The sequence below is a fragment of the Mustela putorius genome, unplaced genomic scaffold (assembly GCF_011764305.1).
Source record: "Mustela putorius furo isolate JIRA1106 unplaced genomic scaffold, ASM1176430v1.1 tig00000827_pilon_pilon_pilon, whole genome shotgun sequence".
Taxonomy (NCBI): Eukaryota; Metazoa; Chordata; class Mammalia; order Carnivora; family Mustelidae; genus Mustela; species Mustela putorius.
In genome coordinates this window covers 9,238,045-9,259,342 of record NW_025421489.1, presented here as the reverse complement: position 1 = coordinate 9,259,342, position 21,298 = coordinate 9,238,045, and the positions used below count along the sequence as shown (strand labels likewise).

At 35.9% G+C, this 21,298-nt stretch overlaps 1 long non-coding RNA gene across 1 annotated transcript; it reads right to left on the bottom strand.

Moving 5' to 3' along the window:
• Positions 1–123: 123 nt before the first annotated feature.
• On the bottom strand, positions 124–20,930 carry LOC123393343. The gene is made up of 6 exons (XR_006608112.1): positions 20,877–20,930; positions 16,714–16,856; positions 11,773–11,875; positions 10,869–10,975; positions 7,558–7,671; positions 124–258 (listed from the first exon to the last, which is right to left on the bottom strand). It is a non-coding gene; the product is annotated as an uncharacterized LOC123393343 (long non-coding RNA).
• Positions 20,931–21,298: the final 368 nt, after the last annotated feature.

Below are 21,298 nucleotides of genomic sequence, written 5' to 3'. Positions count from 1 at the left end.
AGATCAATTAGGTAAAGCCAGTCAAAAACCCAAATAATATTCCTTTAAACATTACTATGTTTAAGGAAGAACATAATAAAACAAGTTACTGTCTGTGAGAAATAATACAATGGGGAACAAACCTTTTGTTCTCCTGATGGAGGGGCAGGTGATGGAGTTCCCGGAGGGTTTTGGGACTGTGTTGTTATTTTCTGCTGAATATCAGCCCACAGTTTATTAATTAACTCAGAATTATCTTCCTTCAGTTGGTGGAGAAACCTATAAAATATGGGGCAACAAGCTATATCAAAATTAATAAATGCTATCATTTAAACTGCTCAACTGCTTAAATGTTTGATTGACAGCACTTTTAATAATTCAAAATCAAAGAAAAAATACATTTTGCTTTAACTGTTAAGACAGGTAGCTAAAATGCCAGTCTTCTTAGTGTTAAAAGGAATCATTCCATCTTCCTCCCAGTTTCTCACCCACCTTGGCTCCTGCTTGGAGGAAAAATCTGTCCTTTCTGAATTTTTGTGGTATGGGCCCCGTTCTCCTCTCTTTCTCCCAGAGAAAGTACATGGCTTGGTCCTTTCTGGTTTCTCTCTGTGAAGGAGGCTATCCTCAGAACACAGTCTATGCTCATCCCTGAAGTAAAATGACTAGAGCAGACTCTGCCCTGAGTCCCTGGGAGCAGGAGAAGGAGTGAGAAGAAGAGCTGTAGTATAGGGAGTTAGAGAACTAAGCCTTTGCTATAATCATCTTTAGCATTGGTAAGGCTTATTCTTTATTCTCCAACCATCTGATTCCTTTATCTATTTCTCAGTTGGACTGAGACTTAATTTCTTAAAAGGGGTAGGGTAGGTGACAAAAAAGCAGGAAAAAACCCAGATGCCCAGCAAGTGATGGGGGAGAAGTAAAATGTACTGCACCACACAAACCATAAAAAGAATGAAGTGGAGAACATGCTACAAACATGGATGAATCTGAGAAAATGCCAAAGCGCGTGAAAGACAACCAGAACACAAAGAACCACATACGGAATGCTTCTACAACTATGAAATTTTCCAGAATAAGCAAATCTAATCTACAGAGATAAGAAATAATTACATATTATCCAATTAGATAATTTCGAATAAGGCTGAAGGGCTTGGGAGGAAGAAGGGGATATAGGATGTGACTATTAAAAGAATATTGGGTTTTTCTTCTGGTACTGAAAATGTTCTAAAACTGTGACTTATTAGAGATTGCATAACTCTGCATGTCATACTAGACTATAAAACATCATTGAATGGTTATACTTTAAGAGGATTGGGAACGGTACGTAGTGGTATGTGGACAATAAATCAAGTAAAGCTGTTAGGCAAAAAGAAGCTGTGGGGGGACCCCCCAAAGAAAAGAGGAATCGGGCAAAAAAAGACAAGGGAGGAGGAGGTTTTGTGTAGACTGAGCGAGGGGAAACACCAACCCGGTCAAAGAATGGGAGAGGAGAATTGCAAATATTATGTTAGTGGCTCACAAAATCTCAACCTAAGAGAGTTGCTTTCATCATGGCAAATTATGGATAGTACAGTTGCACATGTAGCTGCTGCTACAAAACTTCCTCATATAGCAAAAGGCCTATAATGCACTCCATTCAAAGGGGGGGCTTAGTTTTATCATTTTAATCAAAGCATCAGAAAGAAAAGCTCCTTTTGTAAGTGTGGGTTAGTTCAAAGTCCAACTCTTCCGGCATAAATCTTAAGAAAGACAGTTGTTTCTTGTAACGGGATGATTTCTGTACAAGTTAGGAAAAGGTCCAAAAAACAGTCTGAACCATCACATTACTGTCTCTAATGTTTTACTTTTTTGTTTTTTAAGAAGAGTCAGGGTTATGTGACAACAACAAAAAAAGTAAAAGTAATATATTACTACCTAATGACAAGGGTGTATAAGATGGCCTCCCCTAAAGAATACTTATAATTGAATCCCTAGAATCTGTGAATGTCACCGAAGGATTATCTGACCTAAAAAGGGACTTTGCGGATGTGATTAAGTTAGGGAAGGATATTGAGAGATAGATGACCTTGGATTCTTTTGGATGGGCCCTAAAGGCAATCAAGTACCCCTAAATCCTTATAAGTTAATATAAGAGGAGAGACCACAAGGAGGACTCTGACACACAAAGACATAAGAGGGGATAAGCTGCTGTGTGATTATGGATGGTCAATAGACGGGAAGTTTATACTGACAAATCAAGGCCAAGGAATGGCCAGGGCCCACAAGAAGCTGGAAAGAGACACGGAAGTATGTATGATTTCCCCTAGAGTACCCAGAGGGAATGATCGAAGTGGCCCTCCAACACCTTGATTTCAGATTTATCAGCTAGTGAAACTGATTTTCAGATTTCTGTTCTGGCCTCCAGAACTGTGAGAGAATACATTTTTGTTCTGTTGTTTTTTAAGTCCCCATTCAGTTGTATAAATTGGGTCTCAATTTATTGTCATTTATAGCAGCCATAGAAAACTAATGTAGACCTCTGGCACCTTGGATACACAAGTGCTAGATGTGCTATTGTAACAAATATCAAAAATGTTTTACCAAAAAAAAAAACAAAGCTCTGAAATGAGAATGGGTTTGAGGATGGAAGAATTTTTCAGGTAAATATTACAAAAACAAAATCCCTAGGTTGCCTTACACAGGGCTATGCATATAGAAATTGGATATGTTAACAGACCCTTCCACTGTGGACCCAGGAGGAAATGAGGGAGCACGGCAGAGAAAGAATCTATCATCATGAAATGGAATACTGGTAGCAATATGACGCATTAAGGGAGCTTCTGGTGAAGGCTCAACAAGGAAATGAGGAACGTGTGATTGGAAACTGGAAGAAAGACAATCTTATAATAAAGTACAGAAAACATAAACCGAGTTGTTGTGGAAAAGCAGAACTTGTAAACAATTGTAACCTTTGGATACTTAGCTGTGGAGATTTTCCAACCAAGTGTTTTGAAAGGTACCAGTCCTTGCCTTCTTACTGCTTTTGCTTAGAGTGAAATGTAGGAGGAAAGAGATACACTGCAGGAAGAACTGTTAGCCAAAGGAAACCAGAACTTGGTGATCTGGGAAAGTTTTGCAGCCTTGCCTGCCAAGAACCGCAAAAGATGGTCAAATTAGGATCCACAACACACACTGTTAGGAAAGCACGCCCTGGAAAGAAGAAGGACAAGAGGGAGTATGGCTTACACAATGTTTTGCTAATCTGAAGAGATTAGGCATCTGACTCACAGATCCCCTTAATGATCTCAGCAGAGCAGCAACAGAGATGGAATTATCCAGGGAAGATCTCTGGAGGGCCTCTTTGTCTAATGCCATCCAAAGGAAACACACAAGGTCCTTTGAGAAGGTACGGAGAATGTTACACCAGCAGAAATACGGCCCAGCTTGGACTGAAAGAGACAGAGGACAGGATAGGATAAAAGATGAAGGAAGAGTCGACTCTCTCCCGAAATCCCAAAAATTCTACAATCAGCAAACAGGCTGATATGATTAAGTTAAGGAATCTTGGGATGTGAGGTTATATTTCCTGGGCTGGGCGGGGGGGGGCGTGGCCGCTAAATGGTATCATGTATATTTTTATAAAAAGAGAGGCAAAAGGAAGACTTGTTGAACCATTACACACAGAGGTTAATGGTGATTATGAACTCAGAGGCAGAAGGAATTCGAATGATGCAGCTGTAACAAATGTCACAATGCCAAGGAAGACAAACAGTCATCCAAAACCTGTGAAGGGGCAAAGAAGGCCAAAGGCCACAGATTCTCTCCTCTAGTAGAACCTATGGAAGAAGGGGTATGGTTATAGCCACGCCCGAACCCTTGATTTGTGGTCCAATGAATGATCGATTTCAGATAGATTCCCTCCAGAATTATGAGAGAATAAAATTTCTGTTGTTTTAGGTCACACAAGAACATGTATTCATAGAAATTTTCAAATCAAAAGGGGGGCACTAGTCTCCAGATCCCAAATCTAAATGCATCTCTGATAAACCTCATGTTTAATAGTTTTAACAAGTAACATTTTGAGACATTAGGTACTCGAAACTGGAAACCACCTACTTCACAGGGGCAACTTCTAAAAAAATGAGATAAAACCCCAACCAAAACCAAAAAAAACAGTAACTTGATTCAAATGTAAAGAATAAAAGCAATATTGCACCAGATTAGTTTATTTTGGGTTCTGAAATAAGCTCAAGAAGCTCATCTTAAAAGATGGATACATGTTTCCAAGTGTCCAGTCCTTAAGGAAACAGCAACCAGCTAAATTTTGAATCACTCTATATACAATCCTCCAAAACCCAAGAGACGGGGCAACAAGAGGAGCAAAAATAGCTCATAAACCCATACCTTCTTTTTTTTTTTTTTTTCATGACGGAAAACAGATAATACTACTAACTTCAACTTTACCTATAAGTAGAAAAATACACACTAAACTCCAGCAAAGATATTTCCTGAGCTCCTGTCAGAAGCCCTAGCAGGAAGTGAGGGCAGCTGAAAATGACTCCTCTCTAAACGGGGTCATTTAAAAAAAAAAAAAAAAAAAAAAAAGAAGAAAAAGAAAATAGAGAAAAAGAAGATGAGAGAGAGCAAGAAGGAGAAGAAAGAGAGAGCTAAGAGTCTACTGGTGACAAAATCACCTCCAGAAAGAAGTCCACTCTAAATAGCAAATACTCAAAAACGGATATATCACACACACACACACACACACACACACACACCACCCCACCCCAAACCTGGGCAGTTCAAAATACTACTAAAAAAGTGCATAGAACTCAAGGTGGTAGGTCTTGGAAAGACACCACTTCTTGATGTCAACAGGAAGAAAGAAGAGTTCTTAGGAGGCTGAGTGCTAAAGACTCACACACAAAAAGTATATTACCTTTAACATGTTTAACAGGGAGAAGGACAGTTCAAGACAAAAAAAAGAACAGTATTAGAGTACAAACCAAACTTTCACCTGCTGATACTTTAAAAAAAAAAAAAAAAAAAAGCACCCATGAAAATAACTGTACTTCACTATAATTGAGAGACCTACCCCAAACTCACAACCCTGTCCATAAAATGTACAAAAACTAAAACAGTCTGCATCATACAAGACAAAAAATAATAGAAAATTTAATTGAAATATTCTAGCCAATAAAAAATGTTTCCCCTACCAAGAAACAGAAGAAAATTGTAACAAAACTCTTTAAACATGGAATTCAGTATATTTAAACAAGCATTTGGAGATATAGATCTTGAATCATAGTAAGTTCTAAAAACTAAGAACAGAGATAGACAAAAACCAGGAACAAAATAAGAATTGACCTGAACTCAAGAAAGAAGATAAAGAAAAAAAAGAAAAAACTCAAAAATAAAGATTAAATTACAATGTGTCCAATGGATAATCATTAAATAAACATTTAATAAGGAAGATTGAAGATTACAGGAAAACAACAACAAAAAATAAAGAATAAAAGGTTAGAGAAAGAAAGTATTTGAAATAGAAAACAAGAGACATCACTTTTATGTAGGTAAAAGGAGTCTCTGAAAAAGAAAAAAAAAAAAAAAAAACAAATGATATCAAACTAATATCTGAAACTATAACCTAATGAAACTTACTTCCAGAAAAAAAAAAAAAAAAAAAAAAGAAGAAAAGAACCAAATCTACAAAAAAGCCAACTTGTGTTGGGAAAAACTGACCTGAAAAGGTAAAACTCAAAACACAGCTTAGCAATATTTAAATTTTAAAGATAAAAGAATAAATTTTAAATATAAAGGACATCAATACATAAAAATGCCTAATTATTTATAAGGGCAAGAAAATTATTCTAGCATCAGACCAGGTCAAAACAGCATTCAAAGTAAGCCAAGAATGGAGGAACATTTTCAAAAAAAATTAAGGAAACAAAATATTAAAGATTTTATATCCAGCCAAGCTATCCTTCAAATATCAAAGCTACAGGAAAACTTTTAAGCTTTCAAGAACTCAAAGAATAGAACTCATAAAACCCTACACACCATGAGCTTTGTCTAAATGAATGATCCAACCAAAAGTTAAACTAGGAAAACATCATAAAAAGAACTGATGATGAGCACTTAATACATTTAACTATAGATCCAAGACTAAAACAAAAATGGCAATAATATTTTTGCCATATTTATGGCAATAATATTTGCCATATTTTGGTGGCTCAGTGGGTTAAAGCCTCTGCCTTCGGCTCAGGTCATGATCCCATGATTCTGCAATCAAGCCCCGCGTGGGGGGGGGCTCTCTGCTCAGCAGGAGCCTGCTTCCCCTCCTCTCTCTCTGCCTGCCTCTCTGCCTACTTGTGATCTCTGTCAAATAAATAAGTAAAATTCTCTTTTTAAAAAATGGCAATAATAAGGAAGAATATAATCTGTAAATGTTTTATGTCCTGTCAAAGCAAAAAAAAAAAAAAAAAAAAAATGCAGCTAAAAGAGAGAGAAGGACTGAGAGAAAAAGAGAAAGAATGAGAATATAGAATAAATTATTTGTTGCATAGGTCATAGGTGGAAGTCAAAGCACGCCATTTAAAAACTAATTACACCTGAGCAAAAGGTTGAAAAATATAGGGGACTAAAGGGCTCTATAAAAGGCAGATATAAAGACAACCAGCCAGAACAAAATTACAAACTTCCTAAATATCAAAAGAAATTTTTAAGAGAACACAAAAAAACATTACATAAAGAAAAAGAAAAACTATAATTATAGTATAATATACATAGTACTATAAAATAAGTTGACATCAAACACATCTACTATATCAATAAATATTACAAGCTTACTTCAACACCAATTTAAAAAAAGAAAAAGACTTTTTTAAACTGGCTAAAATGCAAGACCCCAACTCTATGCTAAATACAAAAGATACACCTAGTACACAATAATTCAGAAAAGCTAAAATAAAAGAATGAGCAAGGATGAACTAGGCAATCAGAAACAAAGAAGGCAGAGGTTTCATTCCTGATACCCAAACAAATAGGACTGAAGCCAAAAGGCATTAAATATGACAAAGGACACTTTACAATGCTAAAAAGCCATAATTCACAATGAAAATACAACTACTTATGGATATCCATGTACCAAAAAACACACCAATCAGGTATTTAACTTTAAACAGAATTAAATATACTTAAACATCATATGCAAAGAAAAATAGAAACACACTAACAGAGACTTTAATACACTACTCTCAATATAAGATAGTGACAAAATTAAGTACAGACACAGAAGAAGTAAATAACATCATCAATGAAGCAGATCTTAAGGATATACATATAGACCTTTATACACTGGTAATATAGAATATACCTTCTTCTCAAGCACACAAATGGAACATTTACAAAAAATTTAATCATATATTAGGCCACAAAGAAAACATCATTAAGTTCCACAAGTAGAAATATTATAAACACATTGTATACCTTAAACTTACACAATATTATGTTAATAATATCTCAATAAAGCTGGGGAAACAAAGGAAATGGCCTTGGAGAAAAAGGGAAGCCCTGTAAATATTTATCCATATATATACCTACCGATCTACGTTAGTTTTTGACTGAGAGTTTATAGAGTTTATCCAACTCATTCCCACTTTCTTCAGACTGGCTGTTAACAGTTCCTTCTCCTTCATCATCTACTTCGTTAAGAGCCTTTCTCAACATAACAATAAAAATACAAATACAAGTTGGTTATATGTACACTCATCCTTTGTTTCTTTTTGTCATTACAATAGAGAGGTCCCTCCTTCTACTGCTAACATCTCCACAAGTGCTCTAGGACCTAAACCCTCTCACCTCCTTCCACTCCATCAAGTGCCCCATCCCTCTCGGGCAACTTCAACCTCTCTGCACTGGCTTTAGCTCAACCGCATTTAAATGTGAGTATCTTTTCTCTTTTCTCTCACCATATCTTTTCTCTTTCACCACCAAACTTGAAAGAATCTTACCCACCCCTCCACCCCCACCCCACACGGCTTCTCAACCACCTATGCCCTACAACCTTGCTTCTGCCCTACCATTCCACTCAAACTGCTGTCTACAAGGTCAATATCTTTTTTTTTATTTGTTCCTAAATCAAATAGATATTTTTAAGTCTCTGCCTTCCCTTTCTTTTCTAATTGATTGGACATTAATGACCATTCCTTTCTTTCTTTCAAGATCTTCTTGATACATTCTTCCTTTTAACTTCCAAGATACCATATTTCCCTAGTTTTTATTCTATTCTTTTGGCTCTTCCTTCCCATCTCCTTCATTGATTTTTTTTTCTTTCTGCCCTTTCTTAATACTCAAGATCCTCCCTTTGGACCTTTTATCTTCTCATTTTGACTCCCTTTCTGAAAGATTGTATCTAGTTCCAAAGTTGCAATTACAATTCAAATGCTGTGAATTCTCGAATTTCTTTCTTCACCCAGATTTCTCAGGAGTCCTAGACAATTATGTTCAACTGCCTAAGATATTCCTAGTAGACATCCTACACACATAAATTTAAATGTGTCCAAAACTAGTCATCTTCCTAAGCCTCTCCTATCATTCTTTCAGAAGCCTTATTCCTGACATATTACCTAAGACCATGAGAGTATTGCCATCTACTGAGATGCTCAAACCAGCAAACTGGGAGTTGCCCTTTTTTTCTCATCCATCACATCCAATCAGCTACCAAATGCTGTCAATTCTATCCTTTTTTAATCTCTCAAACCCATCTCTCTTCCCCACTACCTCCTTCTTTTTACTGCCATTGCTTAGGTTAGGCCCTCACCACTTCTCACTAAAATTCTAACCTAAGTCTTCTAACCAGATCCTCTCACCAGTCTTGTCCTTCCCAAACCCTTCTTCCACTCTACAATTGATTTAATCATGACTCTATTCTTCCTAAAATTCTTTGGTGGCTCTCCTCTCACTTTCTGGTTCTTTAGCCCTTCATTACCTACCTCCTCCTTATCTCTCTAGCCCCAGCTCTTGCCATTTCCCCTTCCCCATAACAGAGACCATAATTATCTGAAAGCTAACATTTTTTTTATTAACATACATTATTTGTTTCAGGGGTACAGGTCTGTGATTCTTCAGTCTTACACAATTCACAGCACTCACCACAGAACATACCCTCCCCAAGGTCCATCACCCAGCCACCTCATCCCTCCCACCCCTCTCCACTCCAGCAACCCTCAGTTTGTCTCCTGAGACCAAGAGTCTCTTAAGGTTTGTCTTCCTCACTGGTTTTGTTTTGTTTCATCTTTCCCTCCCTTTCTCTCTGTTTTATTTCTCAAATTCCTCAAATCAGTGAGGTCATATAATTGTACCTCTCTGATTGACTTAATCTCGCTTAGCATAATACTCTGTAGTTCCATCCATGTCATTGCAAATGGCAAGCTTTCAGGTTTTTTGATGGCTGCATAATATCCCATAATATTCCATTCCATTCCATTCCATGCCATACCACATCTTCTTTATCCATTGATCTGTTGATGAACATCTAGGCACTTTCCATAGTTTGGGTATTGAGCTATAAACACTGGGGTGCACATGCCCCTTCAGATCACTACATTCGTATCTTTGGGGTAAATACCCAGTAGTGCTATTGCTGGGTCATAGGGTAGCTCTATTTTCAACTTTTTGAGGAATCTCAACATTTTCAACGTGGTTGCACCAGCTTGCATTCCCACCAGTAATGTAGGAGGATTCCCCTCAAAGCTAACATTTTTAGTAAGTGCCAAAACATAATGGCTTTTGGCTATTTAAAACATGTAACATTCTACTTAATTGCCTTTGTAAGCAGAAAACAGTAGACTTAAGTTGTTTTTTGTTTGTTTTTTTTTTAATGATTCTGATTTTTTGATTAATGATTTTGATTTTGATTAATGATTTTTTGATTAATGATTTTTGTTTGTTTGTTTGTTTTTAATGATTCTGGACCTTGTAATTCCCTAGGATCATCCCTCTAACTGATGACTCTCCTTTTTTCATAGGACATATAAATAACCTAGGAAATTGCACTAAACAGGTATTGAGTCCTCGTCAATCCTAAAAATTTGTTTTATTTTAATATTAAATTCTTCGTGAGCTTTAAAAAATGTTTCCCATTTCAAAATTCTAAGCATTTTGATTAATTAAGAGTTTCAGTTAGGTTGGGATACATTTTAATTAACATTTTACTACTATAATATAATTTTCCCATGTAACTGGTCAATAAATTCCAAGTTTCCTGGGTAACAGGAATAAACACACCTGTTTTCTAAACACACCCATTAAAAGAGACTATTAACATTTAATGAAGAACTAGTATCTGGAATCATGATAGACACATAACTTATCTCAGCTGATCCTCACAACAATCATAGTAAGTATATTCTACTCCCATTTAACAATAACAACAACAACAAAACCAAAAATACTCTGAGTCATCTCAGATACCTCAAAGAAATCAACCCAAGATCCAACAGCTAGTACTAACAGAATGTAAACACAGATCCACCTGACTCTAAAGTGGAAGTTAAGAGACTCCCCACTGTTTCTATAATGGCAGACGGAGCAAAATGCCATCTCTGATGCTATGTGATCTTGGACAAGGCACTTAATTTTTCTGAAGCTCAGTTTTTTTCACCTGCTAACTGGAGGTAATGCTAGTACCTACATCATAAGTAAGTACTCAATAAATGGTTAGCTATTATTATCCAATCCTGTCTTGTTTGGTACAAATATAACTCACCCAAAGTGTAATATGCTTGAGGAAGAACAATTCTAGCAACCAAACTTGGTATTTGTTGATATTTAAGCTTTTGAAAAGTTTACCTCTATGCCTGCATAAATTTAATTTCAACATAAGCATGATGGCTATAAGGACAGCATATTACCTGAGGCTCCATGATGGATTCACTAAGAACAGCCTGCGTGTCAGGGTCTTGATTTACCACAATAGGACCCTGAGAGGAATCAGGAGCCATAGTTACATTTGGAAACCCTGCAGAAGGAAAAGAAGTCATGATGATTTTACTTCATTTAATTAAACTGACTTTACAAGCACTATACACTGCCACAGGTTTGTATTATCAAATAAAAATCTTAAATGATAATAATAGCAGCTCACACTTATATAATACTTACTATATGCCAGGCACTTTTCTAAATGCTTTTACATATATTAAATCACTTTACCCTCACAAAATCTGATGAGGTTGTTACTATTATTATTTTATAGATCAGCAAATTGAAACTCAGAGACATGAGGCAAATGGCCCAAAGTCACAATAATAAATGGTTAAGCCAGGATTCAGATCTTAAACTAAAAACTAATGATCTGTTTTTAGGGATTAAAGTAAACAATGGATTATATACACATTAAAGTGAATAATGCTATATATCTGACAAAAGGCAAAGTCTCTGTCAGAGAGAGACTGAAGTAGCTTTAGGCTTCAAAATTTAGCTTTACTCAAGTTACATACAAATACAGACACTTTATACGGTAACCGAACATTAATAAACTGGAAACTAAGTCATATTTATAACAAAATCTTGTAAACTGCACCATGAGATATACTAGTAAATGATGACTTACCTCTATTTAGCTCCATAATTTGTAATAGTGAATATTCTTAGTGAAAAGCAAACAAATTATACTGAATCTATGCCTAACAACTCTAGACTACTTGTACTATAAATAATGTGATGCCCGAAAAAAGTTTTCAAGTTCTTCCAAACAGCCATTGTAGGCTATGATTAATAAGAAAAAGAAGCTTTTGTTTGAACGAAATACATTACCTGTGCGCCTACGGGGAAAATCAACAAACAGATCTTTTGCTTCAGCCATCAAATGATCAGATTTTTCTAATACCTCCTGCATCTGGTATTGATCAGAAAGAATCTAGACATGTGTTAATGATAAATATTATTATTCAGAAAAAAATCTATATATACTATGAAATCACAAAGGAAAAGTCCATGCAAAGGTTCAGAGAATAAAAACAACTGTAAGCCACCATCCTCCCAAAATCCTTCAATGGCAATATCTGTAAGTACCAGGAGATGGCGCTATTACAATAATTAGATTTCAGATGCTTGGCTACAATCCAAGTTAAGAAATACATTATTTCTTACTTGGCCTTACTTGGCGTGACCTAATATACACGCAAATGTAAATGCATAACAAGATAAAAGTCTTACTTAACCTTACTTTTTGAGAACCATTATAATATTTTCTTTTAGTTTCTATTCTATTTTTTAAAATAATAGCTACAACACACTAAATTAAGCAATCCACTAACAAGTTGTGATCCACAGTTTGAAAAACACTGATTAAAGATATAAAACTCTGAGCCATATATTCAGAGGGTTTCAACCTTTAAAGTGATTTCATATTCCACTAATAGATCATGATCAACAACTTAAGAGACTATGAGGTAAGATATGAGTTTTGGGGCATCAAACAAAAAAGTGACAGTTCTGTATTTACAAACAAGGTGGACTTTTATCCTAGAGGGATGAGAACTCAAAAAATACGATTACAGTAGCGCCTCTGATTAGGCACTTTCAACTCAGGAACTTTCTTAATTATAAGCAAGGAGCACAGGCAAGTCAACTCTACCCACCACCACCAGGTGGCATTCTTAAACTGAGAGGAGTCATAAAACAAAAACTGCCTGGTTTCCAACACTGATTCAAAAACAATGAAGCAGAGCTTCTGGCAAAAAAATCCTCTTACCAGAATCTCTCTAGCCCATGGAAACAAGTATATAATATGATTTCAGTTATTGTTTTAAGACATTAAAAGAAATAACAAAAGTCACATTCCGACTTTTTCCCTTTCTTCTCCTGCTGTGGCCAATCAGATTGGATAGCTCAGTGGGTGAGAATCAAGTCTTTAATTTGTTCTTTCCACAGAGTAAGTTTTGGAATGATATAAGGCAAAGAGCACATTCAGAGCCAGAAGACTAGGATCCAGCCAAGGGATACTAAGCAAAATCCAACCCTCTTTAAGCTTAGGTTCCTAATATGTAAATGAAGATACCGCCACCTTCCCCTACCCCAAAGGGCTGTTGTAAGAATGTGGACACACTGAACACCTGTACCATTCTAGAGATATTTGGAATGTTGCTACAACTTAAATTATATTATCCCATGAACCAAATTTCTATCCCTGGTTAGCGATCTTGCAAGTACACCCAATTAGAGCTTAGGCAAGAGAGTAAATGAAGCATTATAATCTATCACTTAAACTAGAAAAATTACACACAGAATATTTCCTAATGGCAGTTTTGAGTTTACTATCAAAAAAAAAATTACTGACCTTCCATCAAAATAAAGAGATATAATTGAAAAAAGCAGATAGTAGAGGAATAATTTTATCATACCAAGACCTGATTATCAATTATAATGAGGTCTCCAGGAAAGAGATTACACTGTTGCATTTTGCCAGTCTCTGCCCAGCCTTCTTGGGGCAGATGGGTTGAGAGGCCACAGATCAGGGTACTGGCTTTCTTTTGCTCTCTCTAGATTTATTCATCACTCCTCTCTGATAACACCCATCTTCTTAGGGAGCCTGGGTGGCTCAGTGGGTTAAGCCTCTGCCTTCGGCTCAGGTCATGGTCTCAAAGTCCCAGGATCGAGCCCCGCATTGGGATCTCTGTGCAGCAGAGTGCCTGCTTCCCCTCTCTCTCTGCCTACCTCTCTACCTACTTTTGCACTCTCTCTCTCTGTCAAATAAATAAATAAAAACCTTTACTTAAAAAAAAAAAAAAAAAAAAAAACCATCCTCTTGATAAGTAAACCAATCTTTGCAAGCCCATCTGTATACATTACATTACTTCCCCAGATGGGTTCATAGAGCACAAAGTCAAACTTATGAATAGTGGTACACATCTTGGATTCACAAAAGATCATCCAAGATCCCTTCAAAAATACTAACAAAAACTTTTAATTCTAGCACTTTTGTTCTCTGATAATAAAAACCAGACAGAAATAGCAAATTACAGAGAGACCTGGGAAGTTATTAGACTTCTAAAATTTATAAAATCTTTATTGAAGTTTCCCTTTCTCTGATCGAATTTGGACCCTCATTTGCTTGATTCCCATGACATGAGTGCATCATACAGCGAATGATTATGCTAGCCAAAGAGCTTTTCTCTTAACTTTGCTAATCTAGGTAGGAGTCCATTTCTGGGGGATGGACTGGTAGATCTAATACATGTTGATACTGCCTAGGTGAGTATGCCCAAGGAGGCTTCTTCATTTGGTCCCATCACATCCCTTAACAGAGACACTACAAATTTAGCAACACTGAAATAATAGATGCACATATCTTTGACTCAGCAGTTCCACTCTTACGAATTTATCCTACATGGGTGTCTAGGTGGCTCAACCGGTTAAGCACCTGCCTTCTGCTCAGGTCATGATCTCAGGGTCCTGGGGACGAGTCCCACATCGGGCTCTCTGCTCAGCGGGAAGTATGCTTCTCCTTCTCACTCTCCCTCTGTTCTCTCCCTCTCTCTCAAACAAATAAATAAATAAAATCTTTAAAAAAAATTTTGTTCTACAAATATAGTTTTACATGTACTTAAAACCACATTCAAGGGTATTCATTGTATTATTTCCAGTGACAAATGAGGTAACAATCTGGGGTGGACAGACCTGCTACTTACCCACCAATTTCCTGTCTTTTCATTTTCCTTTTAACAGAATTCCCAAGTTTTAGCCAAGTATACACCGACATCTCCTAACCGTCATTCTAAGTGAGAATGGTCATATGATGAATTTCTGGACAGTGGGATAGAAGCCAGAATTTCTGGATGATATTTAAAGGAGTAGCATGCATTCTCTTTCCCTTTTCATGCTGGCTAGAATACAGCTAAAGGCAGCTGGAACAGCCATTCTCTACTCAGTGATGGAAGCCCTGGAATAAAGGACCACAGAGACCCTACCAACTACTGGTTACTTCTGAACTGTTTCATAGAGAGAAACAGATTTCTATTTTGTTTAAACCACTGTATCTTCTTAACCAGAGGTCTAAACTATAGTCCATGAGGCACGTAGGTGGCTCAGTGGGTTAAGGCCTCTGCCTTAGGCTCAAGTCATGATCCCAGGTCCTGGGATTGAGCCCCCGCATCAGGCTCTCTGCTCAGCAGGGAGCCTGCTTCCCTTCCTCTTTCTGCCTGCCTCTCTGCCTATTTGTGATCTCTGTCTGTCAAATAAATAAATAATCTTTAAAAAAAAAATAAATAAACTATAGTCCAATACACTTCCTAAGTTTTCACAAATAAGGTACTGGATAAATAAATTGTGGTACATCTATATATTACCTGGCCATTAAAAAGAAAAGGTAGATTTCTAAATACTGACATGGGATAATCTCCAAATATACTGTTAGATGGAAATACTTGATCTCACTAACTGCAGAGGTTCTCAACCCTGGCAAATGAATTAAAATTACATAACAACTGTCTAAAAAAATACCTAAGTAGGGCCACATTATAGGTCCACTAAATCAGATTAGCTGAATATGGATATATCTGAGTCCAAAATACCTAAGTAGGGCCACATTATAGGTCCACTAAATCAGATTAGCTGAATACGGATATATCTGAGTCCAGATACTATGATTTTTTTCATAAAAGATCTCAACACTGACTGATCTAATGTGCAGTCAGCATTGAGAACCATGACACAAGGGCCTGAGGCATGGGACTGGAGGGACATATGAGAGACTTCACTCATCCTCTCCTACCACTCTTCCTTCAGTCCCTCCTTCTACCCGTATCTACTCCTTCAGGACATGAGCAGTTCAGGACAAGAGCAGGAGCCACTAGAGATGGGACACAAAAGCCCAGAGTCGCCTCAAAAGGGCTGCCTTTTCTCCTGGTCACTGTGAAAACCACATACTTTGTCCAAGATTATCAAAGGATACTTATCTGTAAAGAACCATATTCTCTCAATCTACTGTTTTTACAAGTCCATATAAACATTTATTTGGGAGATGGAATTCTTCCTGATGATACATTAAGACTGAAACTTTTACCTTTCACTAACAAGCCTAATGAATTCTTCGAAAGACAGAGCCATTTAAAGCTACAGTGAAAGGTCACCCAGAACAGCCAAGTGCCATAAGCTTCAACAATGAACAAGAAGCGACACTACAAAGTATATTTCTTTTTCAATGATTTCATCCCAAATCAAAGGGTTTTTTGCTGTAGCTTCCTCCTATTTTTGCCATATTATTTATTCCTACACATCTGATTACTTATCCAAATACCCTACATTTTGTAAAAGATTTAGCCAAGGACAAGTGGGCTTACTAACTAATAATTGTTGGACAAGCACACATTTTTTTTTTTTGCAAAGTAATTAATCTAATAGCACTGTGTGTGAACTGAGAAAAATAATTATAGCAGTTTATATATGTATATAAGGAACAAATTATGTGCCGAGGAATGTACTAGTCAGTTTGTTAGCATATACCGCTGAAATCTCATAACATTACAATCAGGCAAGTCACATAAACAGTAACTTTCCATGCAGGAATTCAAACCTCCAAACTAGATGCTATCATCATCACTCCACTGCTTTTTTCAGAGTCCATGTGTAAATCATTATATAAGGACACAGTTATTTACTGAAGTCCTTCCAATGTGAATCAAATTTGAAAGGAAAGAGAGAAACCTATTGATCATTTTCTTCTCTAACTCTAAAGATAATGCAGTTTAGCATTACCTCCTTCATTATAGACAATCTCCTTCTCTCAAGATTAGAAATTTCTGGTTTCTGCTTCTTCCATTTCTCTTCAAAGCTTTTTCTTGGAGTTCCCAGTGTACTAATGCTCTGTTCTTTGATTTGTGTATTTCATGACGACGTATCTGTACAAAAGAAAAAAAATATAAAAGAATGCTTCAGGAACAAAGAAGTTGCCTATTCAGATGGTGGAACCACCTAATCTAATTCAACTTTTAAAACTTTTTTTGGTCCACATGTGTGTATTTATACATATTCACAACCAAAATTTTCAGTCTTCTAAATCTTCAAACGTGATTTTAAAAAAATATATCTAGAACTAGGAGACCTAGCAAAAAGACAAAATGAAAAAAATACTAATTTCTACTTCCATTGGCCAGAACTATCCAATAAAATGTTATTTTCCAAACTACGGGTCAGGATTCATTTAGCAGGTGGTAAAATCAATTAATGGGTCAAATCAACATTTTTTTTAAAAAAACAGAATACAAAATAGAAAATATTAAGACTAAATCACACAAAAGAAAGAATTGGGTGCCTGGGTGGCTCAGTGGGTTAAAGCCTCTGCCTTCGGCTCGGGTCATGATCCCAGGGTCCTGGGATGCAGCCCCACATTGGGTTCTCTACTCAGCAGGGAGCCTGCTTCCCTTCCTTTCTCTCTGCCTGCCTCTCTGTCAACTTGCGATCTCTGTCAAATCAATAAATAAAATCCTTTAAAAAAAAAAGAAAGTTAAGAATTGTTCTGTTAAACTTTTCAGTTACATATATGTGTACTTGTACAATTTACACACACATACACACACACAGAGTACAACGTAAAAGGCACAAAGTCCACTGACTCATCTTTGGCAAAGACACACCCATTTCATAATACTCACGTCACTACCAAAAAACTAACAATGTAGTATTTTTATAGCCCTGCAATGGCTGCAATTTGGAAGTGGGTCACTGGAAATGCAGAACTCCAGAAAAATGGAATTCTTGAAGCAGAGATACAAGCCACAGCTTAAGAGTTGCAGGAGAGGAGTTCACTGAAGTGGCTAAGGAATAGGAACAGATATTGGCTTTATAAGCACTCTAGTATTCAGAACCATGAAAATGAATAAAATGTACTGCTTTGTTTTCACCATGTAAATAAGAAATCAGTCCATTAAGAGACCAAACAACCAAAATACTGTGTAAGGATCATGAACACAAAAAACAAATGAAGATGCTATTTTTGAGATAACTGGGGTGATACGAATATGGACTTGGAAACAATAAATAATTATTGTTACTTTTGCTAGGTGTGATAATGGCATTGTAGTTATAGAAAAAATACCTATATTCTTTAAAAATGTAAACAGAATATGTTGGCACAAAATGACATGTTCTCTGGAATTTGCTTCAAAACGCTATAGTGAAGGAAGGAAAGGGTATGAAATGAAGAAAACTATGGCAAAATTTTAATAACTATTACATCTGGATAAATAGTACATGGAAGATCTTCATATTTTCATCTCCATTTTCATGTAAATTTGAAATTTTTCATAAAAAATTTTTTAAGTCAGTAGGACATCATTATCCTATTTACTAACATTAAGATTTCTAGGTCCACAAAGATATACAAGATACAGCCCTTATCCCTCAAAAGCATTAACAATCTGCCCCGGGAGACTGAGCACATATAGTTGACCCTTTAATGACATGGGTTTGAACTGCTTGAATCCACATATACATGAGCTTTTTTCAATAAATATAGTATAGTACTATAAATGTAATTTCTCTTCCTTATGATCTTAATAACATTTTCTTTCCTCTAGCTTACTTTTTTATATGTTATATGTATATATAAAATACAAAACATATTAAACAGCTACTTATGTTATTGGTAAGGCTTCCTGTCAACAGTAGGCTATTAGTTAAGTTTCAGGGTAGTCAAAACTTATATAAGAAATTTCTGACTGTGCAGGAGGTGGCACCCTTAACCCCCACATTGTTTAATGTACATAATGCACCAACTATACATATAAAGATAAATGAAATACATTAGACAGCACATACACAAGGCTTCATATACACAGTAAATATGAGAACAGTTTAGAGGGGATACCAATTGTTGGGCAGCTTCAAAAAACTTCAAAATTAGTACAAAACTATAATAATCAAGACAATGTTGTGTGGCATAGGATAGACATATAGATCAGTGGAATAAAACTGACAGTCCAAAACTAAACCCTTATGTTTACAGAAAATTTTATTTTCAGCAAGGGTATCAAGGTAATTCAATGGAGAAAGGACAGTCATTTTAACAAATGGTACATGAAGAACAGGCTATCCATTTAGAGAAGAATGAAGCTGGACCCTTATCTCACTATATACAAAAATTAATTCAAAATGGATCAAAGACCTAAACATAAGTGCCAAAACTGTAAAAACTCTTAGAAAGAAACACAGAAGAAATTGTAGTGAATCTTGGGTTAGACAATGGTTTCTTAGATGAAACAAAAAGCACAGACAGAAAAAACAGATAAAAACTGGAGTTTATCAAAATTAAAAAATTTTGGTGCTTCAAGAATACATATCATCAAGAAAATGAAAAGGGACAACCAATAGAATGGATAATACTTACACTTGGATCCAGAATGTGTGGAAGAACACTTACAACTTAACAATAAAAACACAAGTAATCCAATTCTAAACTGGCTAAAGGAATCTGCATAGACATTTCTCCAAAGAAGATAATACAAATGGCCAATAAGTACACAAAAGGATGTTTAACATCATTAGTCCCTAGGGCAAATCAAAAACAAAAATGAGATTCCACTTTACACCCATTTAGGAGAACTAAAACCAGAATAACATGTGTTGGCAATGGATATGGAAAAAATTGGAACCCTATTGCCTGCTGGTAAGAATGTAAATAGTGCAGCCACTTTGAAAAACAGTTCAGCAGCTCTTCAGAAAGCTAACTGCAGAGATACCATATGATCCAGCAATTCTACTCCCAGGTATACAACAAGAGAACTGAGAACATATGTTCACACAAAACTTGTACACCAACATTTGGAGCATGCTTATTCATAATAGTCAAAATGTGAAAACAATCCAAATATCTAGATCGATATATCCATGCAATGTAACAGTATCAGCAATAATAGGGATGAAGTAATGACACATGCTACAAACATGGACAAGCCTTGAAGACATTCTGTTAGACACTAAAGGACACACATTGTCTTCCATTTACATGAAATGACCAGAATATGAGCGCCTGGGTGGCTCAGTTGGTTAAGTGTCCGCCTTCAGCTCAGATCATGATCCGAGTCCTGGGATCAAGTCCCACATCACACTGCCTGCTCAGCAGGGAGCCCTGCTTCCTCTTTGCTCTCTCTCTCTCTGCTGCCTGCCCCTCTCTTTATGCCCTACTTGTTTTTCTGTCTGACAAATAAATAAATAAAATCTTTTAAAAAAAAAGGATACAGGGTTTCTCTCAGGGGAGTGGATGAAAATGTTCTAAATCAGAAAATATGAATATGAATATATTGAAAACCAATGGATCATACACATTAAAAGGGTGGATTTTATGGTATGTGAATTGTATTTCAATAAAGCTGTTTTTTTTTTTTTATCTACAGCAGAAACCTTTTTCAAAAGTTAATACTTGAACTAGGATAAGGAAGCAAATTGAGAATTGGATAGGTAGTCAAGAAGTTAGAGAAGGTAGAGAAACTGTTTCCAACTAAAAAAAAATCATTTAAATTGAGACTCAAATGTGGAAATATGCATGCAATATTCAAGGAATAAATTAGCACATTCACTAGACTGGTATGCTTGCATACAGAAGTAATAGTAAATAAGGCTAGAGAGATATGTACAGATAGAAGACAAGTTAGAGATACTACAGGGCAATACTGGACCAGAGAGATTTGAACAGTGATTTGAAACCAAACCTATCTAATAAAATTTTAATATATACTAAGTGACATTCCTACATAACCATCAGGAAGTCCAGATGATAAAGCTTTTCAATTTCATATAGACATAACAAGATTAAATATAACTAAACAACTTTCAGGAAGTACCTCTGATTTTATTCTGAAGTCAGAAACCAAGTATCAAATAAAACAATTGAGCAAATCTTAACTTTTTATATTAAAACTTACCAGATCTTCAGGAGTTGCCCGATAACTGTTAGATCATTCACAGTATTCTGCGATAAAAAGAAAAGAACTTCTTTTAAAAAAAAAAAAAAATTTTTTTTTACAAAATATTTAGTATATACTTGGATTTTTTAAAAATAGGATTCAGTGTTTGTTTCACTTTGGGTAATTTTCTTTCTTACAGGAAAAGTTTTCTTTAAAACTAGGTTAAAAAACACATTAAAATCATTTTTAATTTATTTTACATTCTATTTCTTCCTTTTTATTTTTAGAATGCCTTCTTTTTAAAATTTTTTTAAAGTTTTTTTTTTTTTTTTGAGAAGTAATCTCTATACCAACATGTGGCTCAAACTCATGACTCTGAGATCAGAGTTGCATGGTCTACTGACTCAGCCAGCCAGATACCCCTCAAAGGCCTTTTTTTA